The sequence below is a fragment of the Panthera leo genome, chromosome B1 (assembly GCF_018350215.1).
Source record: "Panthera leo isolate Ple1 chromosome B1, P.leo_Ple1_pat1.1, whole genome shotgun sequence".
Classification (NCBI taxonomy): Eukaryota; Metazoa; Chordata; class Mammalia; order Carnivora; family Felidae; genus Panthera; species Panthera leo.
The window spans coordinates 97807417-97821429 of record NC_056682.1 but is presented as its reverse complement, the minus strand read 5'-3'; positions in this window follow the sequence as shown (position 1 = coordinate 97821429).

The window sequence follows — 14013 nt, the reverse complement described above, 5'->3', positions numbered from 1 at the left end:
CATTAAACTTTTTTTTAAAAAAGGAAAGAAAAAAGTGTGTGTTTGTGGGTTGTGTATGATGCATTCCAGTAAATTAAAGTGAGTTTTTAAATGCTGAAAAACTTTTAGCAGGATGGAAGTTTAGAGTCTAATTTGTTCAAGTGGAAGAGATAACTGCTGGGTTTTATCACCAAATCTGTCCTAATCAACAAAAGAGAAGTGTCTTGATCATAAAATATATATTTGCATAATTGCCACCGTATAAATATTTATTGAAGAGCCACTGGATTCACAAAATATAAACAGAAATACAGGCTGACATTATTTGCCACTATAGACCTAAATCATCTAGGGAAAACTATAGAATGCATTAACGCATATTGGTAATTGAATGTCTATTTATTTTCGTCTAAATAAAATTGTGAAGTAGGTAATTAATGCTTGTTATGTCCCTACCCCACTCTTTTTGGATGTCATGTCTCTCTCAGATATGATGGACTCCTTGTTGTCTAGGACTTGTTCTTTCCCTCAGATGCTAAGCCTTCCCTATTTGCCTCCATAGCACTGCAGCACATGCCATTGGACTTTGCATTGCTCTCTTCTCCTCTAATTATATTCCAATTATCAAATATTATTAAAATATTCCACTCTTTATTGCAATTATGGAGAAATATTTATAAATTCTAAAAAATCATAATCATTGCTCCCCAAAATTTAATTCCAGTAGAAGAGAAAATATATGTATGCAAATAACTATAACAAATTAAAAATAAGATCAAAAACATTATTGGAAAGTAAAGGACAAGGAGGTACAGACAAACCAGAGATGAGGAAAGATATGCTAAAAGCAGAAAAAGCAAAATAAATAATATGTAGGCAGAAAGATTCAAGATACACATGGAGAGTAAAAAATATGTTGGTCTAGATAAGTGGTTGAGGGGAATAGTCAAGTTATGCCTGATATTCTGGTTTTAAATCATAGTGTGTCCTGAGGGTGCCTGGGTGGCTCAGTCAGTTAAATATATGACTCTTGATTTCAGCTCAGGTCATGATCTCATGGTTCGTGGGATGGAGCCCTGCGTTGAGTTGTGCTCTGACAATGCAGAGCCTGCTTGGGATTTTCCCTCTCTCTGCCCCTCCCCTGCTCACACTCTGTCTCTCTTAAATAAACTTAAAATCTTAAGGATAAATGCCATTAGTAAATATTAAAAAATACATCATAAGTTCCATAGGCAGTCGGGGGTATTTAAATCATGTACACACAACTAAGTGTGTATCCTCCCACCTTTCCTAGGACACATTTCCCTAACAGAGATCATGAATCAAGTGTCTTCCCAAAATAAAACCTAAGGATTCATACTTATGAAACTGTTTTCTTCTTTATCATTTTTATTAAAGCTTTTACTTAAAACCTTGAGTGGTATAAGAAATTTAAGAGACATAAAATTTCAAAGCAATTATGAAATTGTTGCAAAACTTAATCTCTTGGATTACTTTGGAGAGCAGAAAAAAAGGCAGTGTAGTAAAACCCAGCTTCCATATCCCCTCATGAAGATCAGTGACAGATAACCATGAAAAAAACAGTTCCAAGGGACATCTACAAACAAAAACACTTAACAACACTGTGGAACAAAACAAAAGTAAAAAAAAAAAAAAAAAAGCAAATAAAAAACAAAAAAAATAAAAAATAAAAACACCTGAGAATAATTCTACAAGAAGAGAAGGAATACAACTTCATTTTGCCCGCATCATCCCATCCCCTAAACTGACACTGTTCAGCACCAATAAGGAACTTCCCAGTTAGAAAAAGGAAAGGAGGAGCAGGGTGAGTGGCTAGCTCCTCTACCCTCATGGGGCACTGCACAAATGTCCTGTTTTGGTTTTACCCTACACTGACCAACAAAGCTAAGACATATTGAGGCATCTTAGCACAAGGGAAAAAAAGCAGAGGCTATTATTAGCAGACATACAGTGGGTTTGATCACAGTTCACAGAGACTTGTTCTGCAGACAAACTCAGCAGATTTTTCTACTCATAATGCTTACAGCATTTCCACTATGAGCCCCTATAAGTCTTGCCACCTTTTCCCTCACAAATATAAGCCATCACTGACATTAGCTGCCTGAGTCTCCCCCAACCACACCAGAGCCAAAGAGCTACACTTGCAGCCAGGTCAGCTTTCTGCCCCTGTGGAAATGCAAGACACCAGTCTGGGCCACCCTGGCTGACCCTGACTGACCACTGTGCCCATGCTTGAGCTGGTCCCACCTGTCATGCAACTGTATGCGATTGGCTTGACATGTGTTATCAGCCTTTACTGCAGCACACAGGCACAGGGGTCGAGAGTGCAACTGTGGGTGAACACATTAATAGCAAGGGCCTCCACAACTGCCTGCAGGCCAGGTCAGACTCTGCCTTCTACCATTGGCCAGCACCTCTGCACCAAACTGCAGCTAGCCTATCCACCACCAGTGCACCTGCATGCCCCCAATCCAACCCATTGCATTCCAGCCATAGGGAGCACACTGATGGCCAAGGGCTCTGCAACTGCCAGGGAGTCCATAGTTGGCCCTGGCCCTTACTACCTGTCTTAACTCCATCACTGTGAGTGTATCTAAAACTGGCTCCTGATATAATCAAAGAGAAAAAGCAAAAAAAAAAAAAATAATAATAATAATAATAATGAAAAAGAATAAAGAAAGCCTATAGGACTTATAGGACACCATCAAAAAATATAATATATGTATCAGTGGAGTCCCAAAGAGAAAGAGAAAGGGATAGAATGCTTATTAAGATAAATAACAGCTGAGAACTTCCCAAACCTGGGGTGAGATTTTGATATCCAAGTTCATGAAGCTAACAGGTCACCTCAAAATTTCATTCAAAATGATCTTCTCCAATACACATAATAATAAACTGTCTAAAAACAAAGACAAAGAGATCATTTTAAAAGCGGCAAGAGAAAAAAAATCTCTCATACAAGGGAATCCCATTAGAAGGCTTTCAGTGGATTTCTCTGCAGAGACTTTGTACCCCAGAAAAGAATGGGATTATATATTCAAAGGGCTAGAAGAAACTCTCAACCAAGAATACTTTACACAGCAAAGTTGTCCTTCACAATTGAAGATGAAATAAAGACTTTCCCTAATAAACAAAAGCTGAGGGAATTTATCACCACTAAATCTGCCTTTCGAGAAATATTGAAAGGAATTCTTCAAGATGAAACAAAAAGATACTAATTAGTAATGAAAACATATGAAAATATGCAACACACTGGTAAGGAAAACATAAAGCCAGATTCTAAATATCCTAACATCTTAATATGGTTATGTGTTAAATACTTCACTCTAGTATAAAGGTTAAAAAACAAAATTTTTTAAATAGACATAGTTTTAATAATTTGTTAATGGATACATATTATAGAAAGATGTAAAATGGTGACATAAGAAATATAAAAGTGGTGGATTAAAAGAATAGAGTTTTGGTATGTGATCATCATTAAATTGTTATCAACATAAAACAGACATACATATATTTATATAATGTTTTATGTAAGCCTCATGAGAACCATAAAGCAAAAATCTACAAGATACACAAAAGATAAAGGAAGAGAATCAAAGCATAACACTAGAGAAAAAATTAATTTACAAAGGAAGCCATAAAAAGAGGAAGGAAAGAAAATGGAACTATAAAACAGCTAGAAAACAATTAAGATAACATTAGTAAATCTTTACCTACCAATAATTACTCTAAATGCTAATGGATTGAATTCTTTAATCAAAAGTTAGAGAGTGACTGGATGAATAAAAAAAATAAGACCCAACTGTATGTTGCCTATAATGGATCCAATTTAGCTTTAAGTTACACACTTAAGACTCGAAGTGAAGGGATGACGAAATATTTCAAGTATGCAAGTAGACACTAAAAAAGACAGAAGTAGCTATATTTATATTTGACCAAATAGACTTTAAGCCAAAAAAAGTAACATGAGTAAAAGGTGGTCATTATATAATGATAAGGTGATCGTTTCATCAAGAAGACGTAATAATCATAAATATATATGCATCCAACATTGGAGCACTTAAATATGTTAAGCAAATACTAAAAGATATGACAAGAGAAATAGACAACAACTTCAATGCCTCACTTTCAACAATGGATAGATCGTTTAGATAGAAAATCAACAAAGAAATGTGGAATTTGAACCATAATTTAGACTAAATGGAATTAAAATACATATACAGAACATTCCATTCAACAGCAGCAGAATACACATTCTTCTCAAGTTCACATGGAACATTCTCCAGGATAGATTACATGACAGGTCACAAAATAAGTCTTGTCAAATTTAAGAAAACTGAAATCATACCAAGTATTTTTTTTTTTCTGATCACAATGGTATGAAAACTAGAGATCAATAACAAAATGAAAGCTGGGAAATTGAAAAAGAATACTAGAGATTAAATGACATTCTCCTAAACAATGAATGGGTCAAAGAAGAAACCAAAGGAAATTAAAAAATATCTTGAAACAAATAAAAATGGAAGCACAATATATCAAAGCCTTTGGGAAGCTGCAAAAGCATTTCTAACAGGAAAGTTTATAATGATAAAAGCCTAAGAAACAAGAAAGATCTCAAATAGACAACTTCACCTTGTAACTCAAGAAACAGAAAAAGAAAAGTAAAATAAGCCCAAAGTTATTATAAGTAAGGACTTAATTAAGATCAGAGAGAAAGAAATAGAAATGACATAGAGAATAGAAATACAATTAAAAAAAACAAAAAAAAGAGCTGTTTTTTTAAAGAAACAAACAAACAAAAAAAATAAACAAAATTGACAAACAACTAGACTAAGGGAAAAAAAGAACAAAAAATAAAATCAGAAATTAAAGAGGAGACATTACAACTGACACCACAGAAATACGAAGGATCATGAGGAACTACTGTGAACAATTATCTGCCAATAAATTAGATAATTTAGAAAATTGAATAAATTCATAGAAATATAAAACCTACCAAGACTGAATCATAAGGGCGCCTGGGTGGTTCACTCAGCTAAATGTCTGACATCACCTCAGGTCATGATCTCACCCTTTATGGGTTCATGCCCTGCATTGGGCTCTGTGCTGACAGCTCAGAGCCTGGAGCCTGCTTCAGATTCTGTGTCTTCCTCTCTCTCTGCCTCTCCCCTGTTCACACTCTGTCTCTCTCTTTCAAAAATAAATAAACATTTAAAAAGGTTAAAAAAAAAAGACTGAGTCATAAATAAATAGAAAATCTGAACAGACCAATAAAAAGTAGGGAGATTGAGTCAGTAATCAAAACCCTTCCAACACAGAAAAGCCAAGGACCAGAAGATTTCACTAGTGAATGCTACAACACTTCTAAATCAGAATTAATGCCAATACTTCTCAAACTCTTCCACAAAATGGAAGAGGAGCAAATACTCCCAAACTCACTTATGAGGCCAGAATTACCATAATACCAAAACTCAGATAAGGATGCTACAAGAAAAGAAAATTGCAGAAAAATATCCCTGATAAATATATGTACAAAAATTCTCAATAAAAAATTGGCAAGCCAAATTCAATAGCAGATTACAAGGATAATTTACTATCATCAATTGGGATTTGTTCCTGGGATGCAAAGATGGCTTAACATACACAAATCAATAAATGTGATATACCACATTAACGGAATGACAAATACAAATCATATGTTCATCTCAATAATTTTTTTAAAAATTGAGAAAATCCAGTATCCTTTCATGATAAAAATACTCAACAAATTGGATATATAAAGTACATGCCTTAACACAATAAAGGCCACATAGGACAAACTCACAGCCAACATCCTACTCAATTCCAAAAGATCAGGAACAAGAGAAGAGTGCTCTCACCATTCCTACACAACATTATATTGAAAGTCCCAGCAAGAGCAAACAGGCAAGAAAAAAATAAAAGGCACCCAAATAAGAAAAGAAGTAAAATTGTCCTTGCTTGTAAGTGATATATGGAAAATAATATATGGAAAATAATAATAATAATAATAATAATAATAATAATAAATAAATAATAATAAAAACACCAAAAACACGCTAGAACTAATAAAAAAATTCGGTAAATTTCAGGATACAAAATCAACATATATAACACAATTGCATTTCTATATACTAACAACAAAACATCTGAAAAAGAAATAAAGAAAACTATCCCATTCACAATAACATCAAAAACAATAAAATACTAATAAATAAATTTAACAAAGGAGTTGAAATATCTATACACTGAAAAACTATAAGACATTCATGAAAGAAATTGAAAAAGACACAAATGAAAAGGTATACCATGATCATGGATCCAAAAAATTAATATTGTTAAATGCTCCTATTACCTGAAACCATTTAGATACAATCCTTATCAAAATTCCAACGGCATTTTTCACAGAGATGGAAAAAAGAATCCTAAAATTTGTATGGAGTTATAAAAGACCCTAAGCAGCCAGAACAATCCTGAGAAAGAAGAACAAAGCTAGAGGCATCACACTTTCTGATTCCAAACTATATTACAAGGCTATAAAAATCAAAACATTATGGTACAGTAGGCATTAAAAAGAGACACAAAGACCAGTGCAACAGAACTAAGAGTCCAGAAATAAATCCTGCTTATATTGTCATCTAATATTTGACAAGGGAGCCAAGAAAACTCAGTGGGAAAGAAAGTTTCTCCAATAAATGGTATGGGAAAACTGGGTAACCACAAACAGAAGAATAAAATTGAACCCCTATCTTATACCACTGACAAAATTAACTTGAGATAATTGAAAGACTTAAAGACCTGAAACCATAAAACTAGAATAAAATGTAAAGAGAAATATCTTCAACATTGGTCTTTGCAGGGATTTCCTGGATATAACACTAAAAGCACAAAAAACAAAAGCAAAAATAAATAAGTGGCAGGATTACATCAAACTAAAAAACAAACACAGCAAAGGAAACAATCAACAAAATGAAAGGAAACCTAGGGGATGAAAGTAAATATTTGTAAATCATATATCTGATAAGGGGTTAGTATCCAAAATATATAAAGAATTCATACTATCTATCAGGGAAAAAAATCAAATTAAAATGGACAGAGGAACTGATAAGACAGTTCTCCAAAGAAGACACACAAATGGACACCAGGTACATTAAAAGGTTTTCAACATCACTAATCATCAGGGAAATCAAATCACAACCACAAGGGGATATTATTTCACACGTTAGAATGGCTATCATCAAAAGACAAGAGATTGTTGGCAAGTGTGGGGGGAAAAAAGGAACTCTTGTGCACTGTTGGTAAGAATGTAAGTTGGTACAGCCACTGCAGAAAACAGTATGGAAATTCCTCAAAAAATTAAAAATCGAACTACCATATGATACAAGGGTCCTGCCCTGGGTATATATTCAAGGAATTGACATCAGGATCTCATAGACATAACCACCACTTATATTCATTGCAGCATTGTTCACAAGAGCCAAGATGAAAACAGCATATGTGTCCATCAGTGGATAAATGGATAAAGAAGATTTGACATATATATATAATTGTTACTTTATGTATACATGGTATATATAAAATTTTTAAAAATGATAGATAGATGATAGAAATATTATTCAGCCATGAGAAATAAGGAAATCCTGTCATTTGCAACAACTTGGATGAAAAATAAGAACATTTTCTAAGTGAAATTAGTCAGAAAAACAGAAATACTGTATGATATCACTTATATGTAGAACTAAAATCAAACAAACTTAGAAAAACAGAAAGTAGACTGGTGGTTACCAGGAGCTGGGGTTGGGAAAATGGGGAGATATTGGTCAGAGGGTACAACTTCCAGTTATAAGCTTAACAAGTTCTGGGGATCTAGTATAGAGCATAGTGACTATGGCTAATAAAATTGTATTATATATTTGAAAGTTGCTAAGAGAATAGATCTTAAATATTATCGCCACATAAAAGAAATGGTATTATGTGACAGGATAGAAGTATTGGCTAATGCTATGGTGGTAATCATCTTGCAATATATAAATGTATCATTAACCTGTTATATACCTTAAACTTATGACCATGCTGTTTATCAACATATATCTCAACAAAGCTGGGGAAAAACATCCAGCTAGGGATGTTAAGACATTTTAGCTTATTTTTTTCTGTTTTTATGGTCAATTTCCCTGAAATATTGTGAGTATGATATTAAGAATCAAACCTACTTTTATTTAAAAAAAAAATACTTAATCTCGTTTGTTTGATCTTTAATTCTTTGGTAAGTCATCATAAAAAAATCATATCATATTTTACAGTCTGGTAGTCTTATCATCAAAACCTGATAGAAATAATTGCTACTCAAGAATGCCTTTATGGCATTTGGATTACTTCAATTCAACAGAATACAAAGACTAGCTCATAAAACTTCAGTAGATGTACACCTTCCCAAAAATAATGTCTCCACTTAGTTGTAGCTGTGATGTCACGGTCTGTTCCTCCCTACATCCATCCATCTAACCCAAACACTCATTCACCATGTTTCAGGCGTGATAGGTGCTAAGGATATAGCGTTGAATAAAGCAGGATCCCTGCTTTCCAAGGAATTAGAGTTCAGGTCAAGGTAGTTTCCCCTTCAGGTCAAGGTAGTTTCCCCCAAAGATCTTTCTATGTAACTTTAAACCCTAGTAAACATATAGATGTTCATAGTCAATATGATTTCAGAATTTCTCACAGCCAGTTTTACTAACATAAAGTGCAATCTTTCAGACTAGTCCATACTAAATAGAATAGCTGATTCCATGATGCTAAAATAGTGGTCCAAGAAGTTCTGCTACCTTCTGGAACTAAGATATTAAAGGAACATCTTAAAATGATAATTTGAGCAAATTTAAAAAAAAGAACAAACAATACAATCATCTAAAATTCCTTTAGCATAATTCCAGAACTGGAGTAACATTAAGTATTTATGTAGAATTAAGTATGAAATTATATAATACAGGAGATAACTAGATTACCAGTAGGTTCAAACTTTCTAGATTTGATCCAAGTTATTTTAAATCGACAAAAATAAAATTCAAAATTTGTCTGTTATAAAATTATTAAATAGTTTCATAACCATCATTAAAAGGGATATAATACATGTTATTTATGTGCATGCATATGTACCCATATATATGTGCAAACATATATATGTATCTTGATAAAATATAGACTTTTAAGAGAGTATCATAGGCAACATAAGAAATGATATATATTAAATCTAGTGTGTATTTTCCATAAGTAAATCATGAGGAATTTTGTTCCACTGACAATCTGCTTTGCAATGTTTCTGGACTTTCTCAAAAGAACCCTTAGAAAACCTTACAACAATAACATTACGCAGTGAAGCAATTGCACAGATTTTTGTTGTTTCCAAAATACAAATTGACAAGTGTCTTGCTTGAGAACTTACCTAGCATATCTCTAGGTAACTACCTTCAATGTGCATGAAGAGCTAAACTTTAGAAATAGTTCCAAGTTTTATGGCAACAACAACAAAAAAATTCAGAAATACAAACAGGCAAAGCTTATAATACGTTTTGAAATCCAGTGAAAGATAGAATTTGCATTGACTGTAACCACTATCCAATCATTTTAAACACACATTCTCACAACCTCATCTACAAATGGCAACCTGCACATTTTTGACTATTACATCATTCTACAGTTATGTTTTATGTCTGGGTTCACTAAAAAAAATGATGCCTGAATTTACCTTTGAAGTTAGGAAATGTCCTGGACCCAATAGATTATTTGTTGAAATCCGGCAAAGGCCTGGAATACTTATATTTTTCTAGTAATATCAGACACTTAAACACCCCAGGCCCCCCCCCTTATTTTGTGGTCTCAAGTGCAATTTCTGGAATTTCACCATACACATCACTAGCTACTAAGAAGCTGGTTTCCTTTTTTTTTTTCTTAAAATTTCTCCTACACTTCAGCACTTGGTTTGCTTGCTATCCACAGCCTGATCACCACATGTGAACTGATATAGTGACTCCCCTCTCAGAAGAAGAATTAAATTCAGGAAGTTAGGACTGACAAGGGGGTGGAACAAAGCATTTGTGATGGCTTATTTTCCTCCGGCTAGGAAAACCTATAGGCGTGTTTTAAATTGTGTGTGGAAAAGAATTGTTCTGTGCAATAAGTTTACATGGTACTAAGAGAAGAAATATGATTTCAAATAGTTTCAGAAATGTGCAAATATTTAGATTTTAATTTAACATTTCTAACATTCCACAGGCAAAATTTAGTTGAATTGACTCGCTTTACACACATTTCAAGTCATTAAAAAAAACAATTGAAAACTACTAGCTTCGTATTAAAACTATGAAAATAAAGCTACATTGATGAAATGCTTAACTAAGTTTGGATCAAGTTTGACGAAAGCTTTCCAAACATTTGTGAAACTTTTTACAGTCTTCCTTACATGTGGGATTGGTAGTAAAACCTGATACCAGGGCAGGTTTTCAAGTAGATTTCAAAAATAATAAGACCTGTCAGTGTTCCATTTGAATCATTAACTGTACATAGTCCCTTCCCATATTTACCAATGGCTTCCTTGCACACTTGTGGCTACTCCATCACCTCCGACTGCTAAATGCATTCCCACCCCAATATACCCATCTGCCTATTGTAAAATACTTTGAGTTCCCTGGAAATAAATTTAAAAGAATCAAAGTGGATTAAGAACATTTTTTTTGCCTGTTGCTAGTATCCAATATTTCATTCACACATGATCATTTTTTCCAGGTATTGGAATAGAAAGAATACTGAATTCAGAGCCAGAAAACCTGTAGACTATTAATAATAAGTAAATTAATTATAAATAATACATGACTCTAAAGTTTTTGTGACATGGAAAAAGTCAAATTAGAGTCTTAGGTTTTCAGTATTGCCTTTTGCAAACAGGAAGAGATCAACAGGAACTCTGGGATGAAAAACAGTTTTCATTTGGAGTAGCAACTTCAGTCAATGGCTGTGGATGTCTGGGTGCTGGTCTAACAAATGTATTGGGCCCAGGAGCAGAGTCTCAAGACTCTCTATGGATGGATGTCACGGGCATAGGCTTGTGAGAGCTGTGGCAATAGCAACATACAGTTGCCATCACTGCTCAAGATAATATGCAAGTTTGCTTCCAGCTCTAACAGCCTATGATTCACTTATTCCTCTCTCCTAAATTATTTCTATCACCCGAGGAAATAATTTTATTCTTATTTTTACAGCTGGGGAAATACCGTCAAAGTATATTTTGAAAGTTATAAAGTACCCCTTGTTCCCCTGCTTAAATGGACTTTTAGTGATAATGTTTATACTCAAATAGAAGAGTGAACTGATTATAGAAAAGTAAAATAAAATAACAGAGGAATAAAAGGCTTTGCCAGTATATGAGCTCAGATAATACTTCCAATTTCCATAATAAAAGGAAAATCAGTTTCTTCCACAACAATATGGAAACATGGCCCTGCTAACCAAAATTACTTTCATCTTGCTCTAGCAGGTAGCTTTGCCTAAACAGGAAACTGGGATAAATTCCTAAAAATAACTCATTGTAAAAACTGCTGTATCTCTTATGAAAGTTTTGATTTTGACTGTTTTGTGGATATTTATTAAAAGAAAATCATTTTGGCAGACTCCTACTAACATGGAATCCTCAGAACACACTTTGGAAAAGGTTGGTATAAGAAGCAAAAATTTATTCCGTGAAAATAACAGTAATCCTCACATTAATTCTGTTACTAAGTCTAATACTGTGAAAGTAACACCAGCAAGAGCTCATATTTGCCATTTACTCTGTGCTACTGTGCAAAAGGGTTTATACGTGAGAATTAATTTAATCTTCACAATAGCCTTAATATATTTTAGCATTATCATATTTTGAGATGAAGAATAAGTAAATAATTTGTCTCAGACTATTCAGCTTGTTGAGTTCATGATTAAAATACAGAAAACTGACCTCTGTGAGGTCTTTGATTGGAAAGACACAGCAAAGTCACAGCAAAAGAAAGGCATTGTACTTTTATCTGACAAGATATTTATTAAATTAGCATTGGAATAAAAATACAAAATTGTAGAACTTGTGGATCTTGGTTTATTCTTTCATTCAAGAAATATTTTTTGAGTGCCTACATTTGCTAAACACTAAAATAGGTGCCACAAATAAAATGATGGGAAAAGATAGACTATTCCTCATTGCACAGAATCTAGAGTCCAGTCTACTTCTAGATGTAGATATTAAATTAGGATGCAGATAAGGAACAGCGTATTACCTATAATATGGTAAAATATGGTGAAGCAAACTGATATATGGTAAATTATACACAGTCTTACTTACACCACACAAAAATGACAGTTTAGTGAGCTTATAAGGAAAAAAAAAGACAAAACTCATGAGAGCTTCACGTGCACATCTGGCTAACATTTTCTAACTGTGAGACACATCATGATCCTAGAAAGAAGCAACTGGGATTCCATTCAACACAGCATAAATGAAAGGCAGCCCAGAGACACAGACAGCAGATGAACAATCTAGGCTGTTTGCTGACCTCAGTCAATGCCTGAACTAAGCAATGTTCCTCTTGTAACACTAAGACTGTCACAGAGTTGTTGAGTTCTTAACCTTTCTCTCCATTAAATTCTGTTGTAAACAATAACAGTAAAGAGACCTCAATGTGGTATTGATTTATTTGGCTCTCCAAAACCATCTCTAAGTAAGGTATTCTCTGTATATAATAACTCATTTAGGGACCACAATTACTTAGGATAAGAACATGGAGTATCTGGTCCTGCAGCTTAAGTAACATTGCTTGGGAAGCATTAAAAAGAAATTCCTGTACTGAGAGTTTTGCAATTTTAGTTGTAATATTGTAGTACTTCTAGCACTTTACAAATAATCACTTCATCAATGCCACTCACATTGAAGTAGAAATGTCCGTGCAATTTCCCAATGTGAGTCCCCATAGTTTTCATTAATGATACAGTTGTCATCTTTATTCAAGGTTTCCCTGTCCATGGTTTCAATTACCCATGGTCAACTGGGATCGGAAACAGATAATCCTCCTTCTGACATGTCATCAGGAGGCCAATAGCAGCCTAACACTGTCACAATTCCTATGTCACTCACCTCACTTCATCTCATCACGCAGGCATTTTATCATATCAGATCATCACAAGATGGCTGAGTGCCGTGCAATAAGACAGGTTGAGATACCATACTCACATAACTTGTATTAAAGTATGCTGTTATAATTGTTCTCTTTTGTTATTGTCATTGTCATTGTCAATCCCTTACTGTGCCTGATTTATAAATTAAATTTTATCATAGGTATGTATGTATAGAAAAACATATGGTATATACTTACCTCAGAGATACTTAGGGTTTGGTTCCAGATCACCATAATAAAGTGAAAAATGCAATAAAGTGAGTCAAATGAAATTTTTGTTACCTCAGTTCATATAAAAGTTATGTTTACATTATCCTGTACTCAATTAAGTGTGCAATAGCATGTATAAAAAACAATGTATATACCTTAATTAAAAATTAGAAAACAGTGAGGTGAATGGGTGGTTTATGACATTTAAGCATTCAAATCTTGATTTCGGCTCAGGTCATGATCTCACAATTGTGACATTGAGCCCCACGTTGGGCTCTGAACTGAGTGTGGAGCCTGCGTAGGATTCCCTCTCTCCTTCTCTCTCTGCTCTTCCCCTGATCATACTTTTTTTCTCTCTCTCAAAATAAATTAACATTAATTTTTTTGAAATTTAAAAAATAGCTTAAAAATGCTAATCATTACCTGAGCTTTCAGCCAGTCATAACCAGTAATCAGAGATCACCACAACAAATAGAATAATAAAAAGTTTGAAATATTGTAAAAATTAAAATGTGACACAGAGACATCGACCAAGCAAATGCTATTGGAAGCATGGTGCCAATAACCTTAGTGGACTCAGGGCTGCCATAAACCT